Below are 15,100 nucleotides of genomic sequence, written 5' to 3'. Positions count from 1 at the left end.
GCTCCCCTCCAAACAGTGACTCAGAGATATAGGCTTCTCTTCCAACTCAGGGCTCTCCCTCTCCCTGGAGCCTTCTTGGAGTCCTTGTCTGGCATCCTTCCTATACATTCAACTAGCTGATGAACAGAGAGGAGAATGGAGGGTTTCTCAGGATGGTGTTAGGGCCCAGAACTAGAAGTGGTGTGCATCATTTCCTCCCAAATGATAGAGGCCAAAACAATTCATATAGTCCCAACTGGCCCCTTGCATTTAGTTGTGTGCTCAGAGGGAAAATGAAGATATTTTCACAAACGTATAGGTGGTGACTGAAGCCATAGGAGTGAACAGGCTCACCTGGTGAGTGACTAAAGAATTAGAATGATGACCTACGTCATATTCTTGACAAGCTCTCTATGATAATGATGATTAGTAATAGCCCAAACTTTTAGAGCACTTACTATCTTCCAGGAACATCTACATACATTAATTCATGCACTCCCTACAAAAGCCCTTTGTGTAATGCTATTATACAGTTTTATGTATGTAAAGAAACAAAGCTACAGAGATAGTAAATAACTCTTCCAAGGTCATAGAGCTCATAAGGAACAGAACAGGAATTTGAATGCAGGCAATCTTGTTCCAGAGTCTGTGAGTTTAACCTATGTCGTATGCTACACAATTACTAACTTCAAATACTTGAAATATGTCACATTAATATGTAAGTATCTTTGCTATGGGTTCCCAAGAGATGGGACTATAACTAACAAATGGAATTTAAATGATGCTAAATTTCAGCCCAGAAGAAGCTAGCTCTTCCTAACAGAGCTGTCTGAAAAGAAGCAAAGTGTATCCCTAGATAGTGAGATCAGGGCAGGCACTCAAGCATAAGAAGAAGAAACCCTTGGCAAGGATAACACAGAGAGGATTCAAGCAGCAAATGAGTGCTTGGGAGAGACACCGTTTACATTCTCCTGCAACCTATGAGAGTTAGGAGAATTTGTAAGTACATATTTGCCAATTTCTCCTTGTGAACATATAACCCATATACCAGTGGAAGTTCTGAATTAAAGTTAGTTTCAATGCCTGTGTCTTCTTTGGGCTGATATCTGAAAGGAAGAGAAACAAAGGAAAAAAAAAAACATGAAAGAGGAATTAGCCCCTGCTCTTAAAGTTTACAATTGACATAGAAGTAAGACATGCACTTATGTTTCATTCTTGTGAATGACCAGAGAGCCTCCTGTTTAGAATCTGTCTTGGAAGGGACTGACAATGATTTATAGATGGCAGAGGAGCTCTAGGTTGGCTCAAATGTGTTGTCTCTCTGCTCCAAAATCCTCTGTTTTCCACCATCAAGGGATTCCTACAGCTTTAGCGTGCATCCAAATCAGCTGGAGTGCTTATTAAACCAACCTCAGCTTTCTGATTCGGTAAGTTTGGGCAGGGACCCACAAATTTGCATTTCTTTTTTTTTATGATATATGATATTTAATGATATCAAATACCAAAATCAATGATATTTAATAGCTTAAATTAGTATCAATGGCATCTGAATCATTGATTTCCATTTATCATCCCTTATTTTCTAACAAGTTCCCAGGTAATGCTGTTGCTGGTCAAGGTGATCACACTTTGGGAATCACAGCTCTAACGTAAGATTTATTGACCAATACCACAATCCTCTATGTGTGTAGCTCTCCTTCAGACTGTGAACTCCTGGAAAAAGGACTGTCTTGTTTGTCTTTATATTCCCAGGGTCCAACCCACTGTTTGTCCCTTAGTGAATTTGTGTTGAGTAAATAATTTGAAAGAAATGTGTGGTTTTCTAGAAGTACAAAGGGGGAAAGAAACTATGGGAATCAGTTGGGGGAGGAATCCTATGGTCTCTCCTCCCACAGATTTGGAAACATGATTCAGGCAAGGAGATGTCTGAGCTGAAAAGCAACCTACTCTATACACAACACCCCATTTCACAATTATGCACATAAGACTCCAGTCCCCAAATGAGTATCAGGATCTTTTCCTCTCACCTCTCTTCCCCATCATCTTCCTTCCTTTTCTGACTGTCACAGCCCCTTCATGGAAGGAAAATAGCCTTTCTTGTACATTGAATGTAATTTCCCTCCTCCAGAAGTCCGTTGGCTTTGGCTGAACTTTGCTATCCTCACTGAAGAGGGAACCCTTTCCCACTGTTCTCCGAGAGAGCAGCCCCTTTGAAGTCACAGCTGGCTTGACTAAACTCATTTCCTCTATCCACAATGTGTGTCTGATGCAATGTTGGCTGACGCTCCCCCTTGCCGGCTCCCGCTATTGAACCAGACCCAAGTGCAATGTTTAATGTGAGTGTTTGGCTTGGCTTAAATTTGGCCAAATCATCTGTACTTTGTTTCATTTGAAAACCCTCTCTCTCTCTCTCTCTCTCTCCCCTTCCTCCCCCTCCCTTGCTTGCTCGCTTGCTCTCTCTCACAACTAGTTCATTCCAGATGTTTTTGATTTGTCCTTCTGCGGTCTGCTCCACCCAGTTCCTAAATCAGTAAATTATTTTCATGCTTCTACCAAAACTTAAGGAAAGAAAGTACTCAATTAGAGAGAGAAACTGATTATAGGTTTCCTAGAGCTTACACTTAGTGATGGCCGCTCTCCTCAGGAAATACCTCTGAAAGGTAGGAGAAAATGTCTCATGATAGAGAATATAGTTGACCTTTGAACAACATGGGTTTGGACTGCGTGTGTCCGCTTATGTATGGACTTTTTTTTTTTATAAATACGGTACTGTTTTATGATTTTCTTAACATTCTTTTCTCTAGCTTACTCTTGTAAAAATACAGTAAATAATGCACATACAAAATATCTGTTAATCAACTGTTTATGTTATCAGCAAGGCTTCCAGTCAACAGTAGGCAATTAGTGGTTAAGTTTTTTGCGGGGGGGGTGTCAAAAGTTACATGTGAATTTTGACTGCAAGGGGTTGGGGGTGGTCAGCGGCCCTAGCCCCCATACTGTTCGGGAGTCAACTGCACTTGAATTTGTCTTTCAACCTCTTAACGTTTGGAATAAGAGAGTAGACGTAATGTTGAAGTAATATCACAAGTACCCAAACTCTCGCCCTTTGAGGCCTGATATCATTGCTGTTACTGTTTGAAGTTGCTGTTACTCAAGTCCAAATAGATTCCCATTCTATGAACTCCCATGTGAGAGATAAAATGTAACATAAAATGTTTATGGACATTCCCCTCTCCCATCACCTCTGACCCTTCTCAGCATGTTGATTACAGCGATGAAGGTCAGCACAGACTGGGTGCAAGAAGGGAAAAATGTTTGCTTTATTATTATTGCGAAGAGTGAAGACCTTCTCAGAGGAAACCGTTGATCTGACAGGCTAGCAAGAGAATTTAGAGAGTGAAATCAGTAAACTTCCTGAGTTAAGGAAGAGCATTCTGGATGTTTTTGAGTGTAGAGGTGAGAGATTGAGGGCAGCTGATTATATGAGATTAGAAGAGAAATGGAGTTTTTCAGAAGTTTTGCATTGTGTTTGGAACAGAATTTCTCTTTGGTGCCTTCTAAAGTGACTTTAGTAATATAGTCCTAAGACTTTTGTGTGGTTGATGTGGGTTTGCTTTTGGATTTGACACGAAGTTGAGACTTACCATCCAGGTTATGCTGATAGAACTCTGTGCTGCTTATTTTGTTATTTCATGCTGCGTTTGTCTGCATGCTTACCTGATGCCATGACGGAGCAGAAGGAAAATGGGCTTTGGAGGCACAGATGCTCTGTTTGCTGGGAGGAGTCAGATTCTTCTCATTACTCACGTAGTAATGTGTTCAATTAGGTTAGTGACTTCAATTCTCTGAACTGTCTCTGAAAAGTCAGTGTATTAATATCCAACTTGCATGGCAAGAATTAAACAAAATCATTTGAAGTGCCTAGCACGAGGTCATATTTGTAACTGGTATGTGGAACGACCAGGACTCACGGAATGCAATCACAGCACGGCTTCATTTTTATCTCCAGCTCTTAATTATTTAGATAATTAGGGGCAGTTACCCAGGCCACCGAAAATTTTGGCACATTGTATCATTTTCTAGATGTTCTTGGAAATAAAGATAACTCATCATTTTGTATATCAAAATCAGATGAGTCTGAAATATCCATGAATAATGGACATGGTAATCTACAAATTAATACTTGAGTCTTTGGTTACAGGTAAGACCTCACTCCCAGCCCACTTGCTACTCTGGGGTAGCCCAAGTAGGCCAGTCTATGTTTTGGAGAATGAGGTATGATTAACCCTTCCTTCTTTCCTTCTCTTCCATCTTTTCACCTCTTAAGCTTAAGTTGACAACCTGTCCTCTGTTGAATGCAGGGAGAGAAATGGGAATAGAGGGAGAAAATTCTTCGTTGGTCAGTTTGTTGTAAGTTTGGCTTACAAGACGTGTTCTGGCTGATGGGTTCAGCTAATCTTTCATGGGCATCTCTGTGGATTCTTCGATGAATCTCCTACTGGACTTCTCTAAGTGGGACTCCATAGACATGGACAGTGCCTTAACTTTTAGTTAGTATGGTCTTTATCCATTCTCAATCTATATTTCTGGTGGTCTACTCCACATATATTCTATGGATCCCCTTGCCCTTTGGCAGAAGACTTCTTTGATAGGATTCCTATTTAAATGGCTGAACTTTCCAATGAGATTTCATATCAGAAGACTGCTAATCCATACAGAGGGGAGTGCGAGACATTCCATTCAACCTCTCACCTTTATTCTTCAGGTGTGTGTCACTCTTCAAGTCCCTGCATGCCCCCAGTTCCTGAAAACACAGAGCCAAATAGTCCTTCTAAAGTCCTTCTCTAAATTTAAAGTAAAATGGCAAGAAGAGAAAGGAGGGGTGGGGTCCTAGCATATTTATTTTCCAGATAAATAGTTTTCACAAAAATATTCTTTTGACCTGTTTTCTTTGTGGGTTTCAGATCCATATGACTCAGAATTACTTTGAAATGTCTGCAGGTGGTATAGTATCCCACCTTAGAATTTCTCATCTATTTTAACTCGCCACTGCAGTTGAAACTTCTAAGTTTATGTCCTGGTACACACTCAGCTGTCACCATTTTCTTGTTTTACTGCCACCAGATGACATGTAAGGTTTGTGAAAACTCTGGTGATAATAATGTCTTTTGTAAAGTCCATGATGTACTTACATGGCAATACAGAGTAGATCTGCAGGGAAGTTTTAATAAAATTGAATTCATCCGTTTTGTCCTAATTAACATACACATGGAGATGTGGTATGGTTGATGGTTCTATAAATGTTTGCTGAATTAAAGAAACGAGTTATCATGAGCTCTTTGCTACTAATTGGCTGTGTTATCTCAGGTGAAACATCACCTCAGAAGATTGTTTTTTGTTTCTCAAAGGGAGATTTTGTTGATATCACCTGTGAGCCCTTTCAGCTTTCAAAACCCCAGAATTTTGTAATTCCACGAGTGTATTTTTCTTGTTTTAATAGTTTTCACATGTGTATCTTCTCTGATCAAGTAAATGGCAGGAGAATGTGGGTAGAGACTATATGACCTCTCTCTCTCTGTGTGTGTGTGTGTAGATGTTCGAGTTAACAAAATTGATTTTATGCTCCAATTTCTGTAAAGAATCCAAGCGTTCTGGAGAAGAGAAGATCAAGGGCAATGCCAAGGATGCCACTGTTGGGTAAGTCTTTTTAATCGTTGGAGTTTTGGGTGATTAGGAATCTGTTGAAGGACACAATGTCCCTATGGTATGGTTTTTGGGAGTCTGCTCTTCGGTGGCTCTTCTGGAGCTTAGAGCCTTTGTGAAATTTGTGCCAATATATACAAGGTAGGATCTACAGGCTTTGGTAATTGACAAGTCCCGTACAGAAGTGCTGTCCATGAAAGCTCAGATGAGGGGGACAAACTTCACAGGAGGGACACACTTAGCTGTGTCTTAAGAAATGATTAAGCCTTTGCAAAACAAGAGGAGGAGGAAGAAAGATTACTTCAGATAGAAGACGAAGGAAGCATAAGTCATCTCCTCACTCCTATGGGATCTGCAACAATGAAGAAAAAGATGAGGAATCAGAGATCCAAATATCAGCTTAGCAGTACACGGTAACAATCAAAATGCATTTACCTCAGGATGCAGCAGTTCTCCTCTGAGACCAGTACCCTGGAGAAACTCCCACATATGTGTACATGGAGGCATATCACAGAATATTCATAACAGCATGCCTCTAACAGTGAAGTATGGGCAACCACCTGAATGTCCATCATCATGGACATGCAGTATGTTAACCCATGGACATACTATACTCAGTTGAGATGAATGTACTAGCAATACGTCTATCAACATGAGTAAACCCTGACGACATAATATTGAGTAACATATGTTACTCAAGTAAATAAAAGGAACTATTTATATGAATGTGTTAATATGATACCATTCGTATGTAAATATAAACAAGCAAAACAAAATTTGATATTGTGAAGGAATGCATAAGTATAAATATGAAAACATTGGGGAACACAAAGTTCAGTGGTGGTTCTTTCTGTGATAGGAAGTGTGTGGGAGAAGAATGGAGACCAGAAAGGGTATACAAAGACATGCAATGGTGTGGATAGTGGTTTAGCTCTTAAGCAAAGTTGTTGGAGAATTTTTTCTTTGTAGTGTTCTCTAGCATTACCTGACCTTCTTGGATCTCTGAAATGTAGGTCTCATAAATATCCAAGCACCCAATCTTTTAAAAATAAGCTTTATTCCTGGCAAACTACACTGAACTCTATGGCTTAAACCCAACCCCAGAACGGGCTCCCAGTCTTCTACCTGAACTGACTTCGACCACAAGCACAGGAGAGCAGGAGCAGAGAAAACAGACGGAGCTACCTGTCCCCTTGCACAGACGCATGCGTGAGAGGTGGTGAGGAGGTCACAAACTTTTCCTTAATATTTCTAGGAGGGGAAAAATTCCTATTATGTGGCTTTCCCATTTTCATAACCAGAACCCTCCATTTCTACTTACGTCATTTAATTAAAGTTTTATTAATATCAGAATGCACCCAAATTATCCACAGGTACTCCACTCTGATAAACTCTGACTTTGGTTAATGAAGTTGGCTCTAAAGAGTTCCCTGATTCTTACTCGGAAAGATAAAAGCAGCAAACACATGTCGAGGGACCAGCACGGGCAGCCTTTGGCCAACTCAGGAACTTAGGAGCTTCCACTCTGCCTCCCTGAAGAAGCAACCCCAACTGCAAACAGACTGTGTGACAACAGAGTGTCCTGAGACTGCCCCAGGTCTGTCTGGGTAACTGGTGTACCACAGCTACTTGTGAAGGACTCTGGGGGAGCCAAGAGAGCTGGCGATTTTAAATTCTTTAAGCTTTGCTTCCGTGGGAGGCTTCCAAGACACAGCATATTTCCCCCAGGTTCTGACCCATGGAGATTTCACTGGAAGGCTCTATGTGAAAAAATGACCAGGATGGCTGCTGAGGGGAGCCTGGTGGGGGAGGAGGTGTTTGGAGCTAGAAGCTGGTTTCCAGACTGTGGTTCTGTTAGATTCCAGTGTGGGGGCAAGCTGTTGGTTAGAACTAGAGGTGAACTGCCGTAGCTAACAGGATGTATCTTGAGCAGGTACCCAAGGAGCAGTAAGGAGGCTGGAAGTTAGGGATCATGCCTATTTCCCCACCTCCAAAATTCTCCGAAGGAGAAACTAATCAGAACAAAACAAGAGACACGCTCAAACAGTTGTGTGAATTGTAGGGCACTAGTTTTAGTTTTATTTAATTTGTGGCAGGATAAATTCACAATTTTTAAAAATCAAGATAGACTAAATAAAAAAAGATACTATATGCTTTATTGGGGAATACATACTATGACTAATCTAGGTAATCCTTAAGTCCTTTCCAAGTATTTCAGTCTAGAAACCACGTGAAGAAAGCCAGCCAGTAAGATTAGAAATGGCATGTCACAAAATCTGCGAGTTAGACAATGAGGGCCCCACATGGGGCCCCCAACCAAAAAGCTCTTTGGCTTTGGGAGAAAGTTGCTTAATGTCTGTAAGCCTTACTTTATAATGCTACTGATCTTGAAGGCGTTAAATGAGGTAATACCCGTATATACGAAAGGATAGAATGGGTCACCCCAAAACGGGCTTCATCTTTTTCCCATAAGGGGTGCTCCCAGACTTCAAAGCTGCGTTAAGTTTCCCCAGTCACCCACTACTGTCTGAGGATTCTAGTCCCGTCTTCCCAGAGAGGACTTTCTGCTGGCGTTTCTGTATTTCTGTTTCCAGTCTTGGCTAGAAGCCAGGGGGGAAATCATTGCAAGATTTCAGAAATGCTAATTCATTTTTACTTTTCTTCTAGTGGTGGGTGGACTTGGGTTATTCCTCTGAACACATCTGCCCCGAATTTGCATGTATCATGAAAATGATTTTTTGTTAAAATGTTTTTGTTAAGCTGTGTTCAAATTTTTAATTCGAAATATTTTGTTGTGGTCAGGATACACGCTTTCTAAAAGGAACTCCTTTATGCAAAAAAAATGTGGATAACCCAAGGTGGGTGGTTGGTAAGGGAAAGAGCACTGAACTAGCAACACCGCTGTATACAACACTGGCAATTGCCAGCTGTTGGGAGGAAAATGTTAATTTATCATTTAAACACAATGTTTACTGAGGTATAGATACATACACAAATCTTAGGTGGATACAAATCAACAGATTTATATATATATAAAATATTTTTAACACCCCGGAAGGACCCTTCACGCCCCTTTGTAATTCATATCTGCCTCTTATGCCCCCAAAAAATCAAGTAACCATTATTCTGACTTCTAACACTACAGTGAAGTTTCTCTTGTTCTTGAATTTCATACACTGAATTATCCGGTGTGTACACTTTTGTGGTCAGCTTCTTTCACTCCTTCCCTGCTGTGTCTGTGAGATGCAACTGTGACATTCTTGTAACAGATGTTCTGTTTAACTGGGGCGTAATATTCCACTTCATGAATATTCTGCCATTTACGTATCGATTCTACTGTAGATAAACATTTGGGTTCCAGTTTTTAGCTATTATGACTAAGACCACTATGAAATTCTTATCCTTGTCATTTGGTAGACAAATGTACTCATTGACCTATGTCAAAGAAGAAAATTACAGGGCCAGAGGGTACATACGTATTCAGTTTTAAAAGAAGGTGGTTTCAAAGGTCTTTCAAAGTGGTGATTTTCATGTAAGAGAAAGAAGTAGGCTTTTTTGTGTGGGAGAGTGTCGGGGAGGGTGGAGGGAGGAAGAGAGGGAGAGGTTGGACCACACCTCTGTAGGATACACATGTGACACTGGAGGCTGTATCCTCAGATTTTCTTCTTTTCTTCTGAGTGAGATGAAAAAGGTGGGAGGGGGGAGTTTTGTTCTCAGGGAAAAGCATCCAAGGGAGCATAGTGACTGTCTCTGTCTTCCCTAAGAACAATCAGGGTGCTAAACCGAAAAAAAACCCCTCGTGTTTCAATACTGAATCAAACAACACAAAGCATACTTTTTCTTAGGTGTAAGGTGGAAGAGAAGGAAAAGAACAAGGTTATTACCATCACAGATGAGTGAATAAACCATATAATTGTACCTTGTGTCACTTTCTCGAAGAGCTTAGAATGTACCGTCTTAAATACAGTGTCTAGTAACGAGTGTTTAACTACTTTAGAAGAAAAACTGAAAAAAGGATTCAACTTCCAAAACCATATCTCACAAAAGTGATAACAAACATTACAATGGACTGTCTCGAATTTCTTTTTGTTGCCTCGTAAAAGGAAAAGCGGCTTCTCCCTAGGAGCCAGGTCATCTATTACTGTGGTGCTACAAATCACGAACCTGTTAATTATTCACATATGTTCTCATTCAAGGCTTGATGTGTTTGTGCCATGAATATTTACACGTGGCAGTCCATCTCAGTCATTCCAAATTTCTCTTAGGATCAGCAATATGAGCACACTGTCAGCTGCAAGCTGTAGAAGGCATCTATTATATGGGGGCTTTGGGGGTATTTTTAAATTATTTGGTTCTATGCCCAAGTTAAGTGGGGATCTGGCAACAACCTGGCTTATGATCAATGCAGGCATATAAGGCAGATAATTCAGGCCCCTACAGGAAAAGCAACATAAAACTTTTGTAATGTGAACTCAGGCATGTCACTCTTCCTCTCTGCTGCTCAGCCTCTTCGTCTGGCAGAAGCGGAGGTTATAGGAGATAATCTCCAAAGGCATCTGCTAGCTCTAACGTTCGATGGCTTTAGAATTGTCATCTGGCACTGTGATTATTTCACCAGTGAATCTCAGGGACTTGAATCATCAATATCGATCAAAGAAGGCCAGTTCAACTAAACCAATATTGAATGACCACTCGTGGGCTAACACTGTTCAGAAAGTCGATAAAAGTTGGGTAAGTGGATGAGGGCATAGAGAGATAGATCAAGGTACAGAGAAGGCGCTTACTACGGAACCAGATGGACAAACTTCTTTGGAAAACATAGCAATTAGTATATATAGCTAAATGAAGTCGTTGTAATGAAAATGTGACGTAAAGTCAAGTGCCAGCCAATGTCTGAGTAACTTTCCTAAATGATCAGATGCTATTTGATCACAATAATCAGTGTGGTATTGTGGGAAAGAGCATTGGGCCAGAAGATCGGAGAACGCAGCCTGACCTGTCACCTGCTAGCTTTGTTGGGAAAATTGGGAAAATTACCCGCTCTTTGAATCTGCGTCTAACTGTCAAGGACTTAGCTGAGCTTTGTAGATTTGGGGGTATTTTTAAATTATTTGGTTCTATGCCCAAGTTAAGTGGGGATTATTGGTCCTGGGATTCTGCATTTCCAACAAGCTGCTGGCTGGTGCTGTTGCTTCAATGTCTGTCACTCTGAGTGGCATCAGGTGTGGCAGTGTTGGATATAACAAATACAAATGAGTGACATGAGTTTAAAAATAGATCATTTAACTTCTGGGATAGGATTTAACCTGGCTGATCTTTGTTTTGCAGGGGGAAAAATAACATAGACAACAAAACAATACAACAACCTTCTTATTTTCCTCTCAGTGATTCTCAAAGGTTCTCAAGAGGCATGCTGTCTGGGAAGACATATCTAAGTCATTAAGGGTTTAAAAAAAAAAAAACAAAAACAACTAAGCCCACCCCCTAGTGCTTCCTTTTTCTGAGAATCACCACCACAGTGAGCCCCTTTAAATAACAGATTATTGGTACTGTGTGTCTTAGCTTATAGACCTATTAAAGCCACTTCTGGCCTCTTTAACCTTGGGCAGATTTAGAGGATCTGACAATCCCCATGAACTCTCTTGATGCTTTTCTCTCTAATTCCTCTGACTTCAGCATCTCATTATGGAAATAATTTTAAAAGTTCTTCTTCCCTTCCTGCTAAAGATGTAGCTGTGGGTGGACGAGCTGGCCGTTGAATGAATTTGTTGAAGAATACACACCAATCCTAATTATATTGAACCTAGCCAACCTCCTAGATGGACAAGATTCCAGGCAGACCTGGATACAGATGCTGGCTACCACACTCTTTCTATGATTTTAACTTACTGAGTTTCTTAGTTACTTCATTTCTCTCAGTCCTAATGACCCATGTTTATTTTTTTTTAATGTTTTTTATTATATTATGTTAGTCACCATACAGTACATCCCTGGTTTCTGATATAAAGTTCGATGATTCATTAGTTGCGTATAACACCCAGTGCACCATGCAATACTTGCCCTCCTTACTACCCATCACCAGTCTATCCCATTCCCCCACCCACCTCCCCTCTGAAGCCCTCCGTTTGTTTCCCACCTTTAAAATGGAGTCAGTAGCACATGGCTCAGGGGTAGTTGTCAGGAATCAGTAAGATGATAGGGGAGGCATCTGGCATGTAATACGTGCTCCATGAGGATTAGTAGTCTCTTCTTCCCTACTGTATTTGGAGTAAGAGAAATTCAGATTTAGTGTTCTCTTCCCACTACTTTCTTCAGAAAGTCTTCATCTTTATCAAATAGAAGTTCTGGAAAATACCTGCCAATTCTCCTCTCCCTTACCAACAAAAATGTGTGCGCAAAAGTCAAGGTCATAAGGAAGAGTGCTCACAATTCAAAAGTTATCAGGTAGGGTCTCGGTGTTTCTTAGGAATTGGGACTCGTGATCAAGTTCCATACTTTGTAATGATATCTGTGCATAATATTAGATCAACATGTTCCAAGAATACGTTCATAATTGGGAGATTCAAGACGACCAATAGATACTTAGATTTTGCAAAGTTTTTCCTAACAATCAGGGTTGTGCTATAACAAAATCACAGGATGTCACAGGAGCTAGTGGATTTTCTAACACTGAAGGGTGAGTAGATAATGAGTATTGTTAAGTTCATTCATTCATCAAACACCTGTTGAATACTTACTAGGTGCCAGGCACTACACTCGGTGTTAGGAGAAAAGGTGGTAACTACACACGTGGTCTCGCATAGGGTCAGAAGAAGAAATGGAAGACTCTTCTAGGCAATAACTGCAAGCCCCTCCAACAAATATTTTTTATTTTTAAATATTTACTTAGTAGGATGGGAGAAACTTCCTTTCTGTAGATAAAACTTTTATAACATTTTATGTTCAAAATAAGAGACTTGTTGTGTGTCCTGGATGTAAAATATTCTTAATTATGTGCAATGATTTTGGAATTACAATTTTTTGAGGTGTAGACCTTCTTTGTGGTCCTTCTCCGTACTCTACTAAAGACACAGGTTTTAGTTACTAGAACTACATTGTGTGTAGTCCATTTGGCTGGTCACTGGGTCAGTGGTGAGGTGGGATGCGATTTACACACGCCTGCAACAGGGACTGAGGCTGGCAAGTAATGTTTTACACTTCTACTCAGGTATGTCCTCTCCCTCTAAGGTAGAGGGGCCAGTTTCTGTTTTGCTCATTATATAAGAATTGGGTGAACAAATATAATCCAGCGGGTGCCATATTTGTGCTACAATTCCTTATAGATTCTGGATCCCAAGTAGCTGCCTGCCCGGATGCCCCCTTATCCAACTTTGCCTCTCGTTCCCAGATGGTCCAGTGGTCCATAAAAAAAAGGGCATGGGAACACATAATTACAACTATTATGATGGATATTGTGTTAATTATTTCTGCTTGTCACCTTGAAGTGGTCAAGGAGGAACAAGGTGAGGCCAAGGGGAGGTCAGTTTGGTCACCCAGGCTCTCTGGGAGCTGGGTTAGATTTGAAGGGACTTCTAACAATAAATAGCAAATACTGCAAACATGTCAAGTATGAAACAGGCGATTGATCTACATTATTGTTGACTTTCTTTTCAACCAAATCATCTTTGAGTATGACTTTATAGACTGTGCCTGTATAGCAGGAAAGGTACTGATAAAATTCTAAAAAGGAAGTCATTTGCTGCTTTCCTCCAGAGAATTTATTGATTTTTTTTTTAAAGGGGAGCCATATTTTGCCACTTGAAATGTAATAGCTTTTTTCTCTAGGGTGTTGTTAAAGTTCAGAATAAGATTCACTTAGAATCTGTTGTCTAATAACATCTGTAACTAGATTATATAAGAATGCTTCCCTTAGCCTCACTTACCTAGTTGACTTGACCTGTGATGAGCAGAGAGCCAATATACCCAAAATACCTAGAAAGAAGGCGAGTGTAGTCTTTGAAATAGAATGTCCTTCTGCCGACTCCCCAGATATTTCCTTTCAAATCAGCCACGAGAACATTTACTGCGTGTTTGTAATGTGTCTTGTATTACGACCAGTGCCTTAGAAGATTCTCTCTCATTCCAACTTATTCCACCTCCTCCAGTCCTCTCTCAGTGAATGGTACCTCCTCCTTCGGGGTCACCTTAGCCAGAAATCCAGGACACACCCTTCACATGCTCTCACTGTTCCCTCTCTCTCACCTGCTGTGGTAAGTGCTGCTGATTGGCTGGCCCCACATGTCCACTCTTCTTGATTAACACCTACTACCCTCAGGCCTCCTTCGTCTCTCACTTGGATTGCTAAAATGACTTTTTTGGGGGGCGCCTGGGTGGCTCAGTCATTAAGTGTCTGCCTTCGGCTCAGGGCGTGATCCTGGGGTTCTGGGATCGAGCCCTGCATCGGGCTCCTTTGCTGGGAGCCTGCTTCTTCCTCTCCCACTCCCCCTGCTTGTGTTTCCCTCTCTCTCTGTCAAATAAATAAAATCTTAAAAAAAAAATAAAATGACTTTTTTTTATTATAAAAAATTCAAACAGACAGAAAACTGTAGTGTAATGTGACAAACATACATGTACTTCCCACATTGTTAGTAACAAATCTTAACATTTTTATATGTGCGTCAGACTTTGATAAAGCATAAATTTAGTTGAAATTCCGTTCAGTATCTCCCTTCACGTCCTTCCCCCTTCTTCCTTCTTCATCAGAAGCAAAGAGCCATGCAGTTGTTGTTCATTCTTCCTGCTGATGCTTTAAAAAATATTTATTATACATGCATATATTTATACACAGCATTTCATATTCCATGTATTAAAATATGCACTTATGTTATCAAACTAAACTGTATATACCATTTTACAATACACCACTTGAATTTTTCTTTTATGTTTCTCCAATGCATATAGACCTAACTTTCCCGTTGTAATAGCTATTGTAGTCTATTTAAAAAGCCACAATGTATATGTTTCTCTATTGATGGATTTTTAGGATGTTTTTCTTTAATTTTTTTGCTGGTACAACTGATGCTACAGTGAGTAATTTTCTATGTCCTTGATAGGTATCGGAGGATTTACCTAGATTGGGTCCCTCAATGTGGAATATCTGAATTATCAACATAGACATTTCAAGCTTGGGGGCGCCTGGGTAGCACAGTCGTTAAGCATCTGCCTTCAGCTCAGGGCATGATCCTGGCGTTCTGGGATCGAGCCCACATCAGGCTCGTCCGCTGGGAGCCTGCTTCTTCCTCTCCCACTCCCCCTGCTTGTGTTCCCTCTCTCGCTGGCTGTCTCTATCTCTGTCAAATAAATAAATAAAATCTTTAAAAAAAAAAACACCATTTCAAGCTTGGCCAAATTGTTCTTTATCTTTACATGTCTGTTATAC

The 15,100-nt window shown here is 40.5% G+C and overlaps 1 long non-coding RNA gene across 1 annotated transcript; it reads left to right on the top strand.

The window, feature by feature from the left end:
* The first annotated feature begins 2,247 nt into the window (after positions 1-2,247).
* LOC117803861 lies at positions 2,248-14,896 on the top strand. Its single transcript, XR_004627987.1, has 3 exons — positions 2,248-2,315; positions 5,619-5,676; positions 14,775-14,896. It is a non-coding gene; the product is annotated as an uncharacterized LOC117803861 (long non-coding RNA).
* Positions 14,897-15,100: the final 204 nt, after the last annotated feature.

Source organism: Ailuropoda melanoleuca, chromosome 9 (genome assembly GCF_002007445.2).
Source record: "Ailuropoda melanoleuca isolate Jingjing chromosome 9, ASM200744v2, whole genome shotgun sequence".
In the NCBI taxonomy this organism is placed as follows: Eukaryota; Metazoa; Chordata; class Mammalia; order Carnivora; family Ursidae; genus Ailuropoda; species Ailuropoda melanoleuca.
Note: the sequence above shows the minus strand (reverse complement) of the source record. Positions and strands in the feature narration are given on the sequence as shown.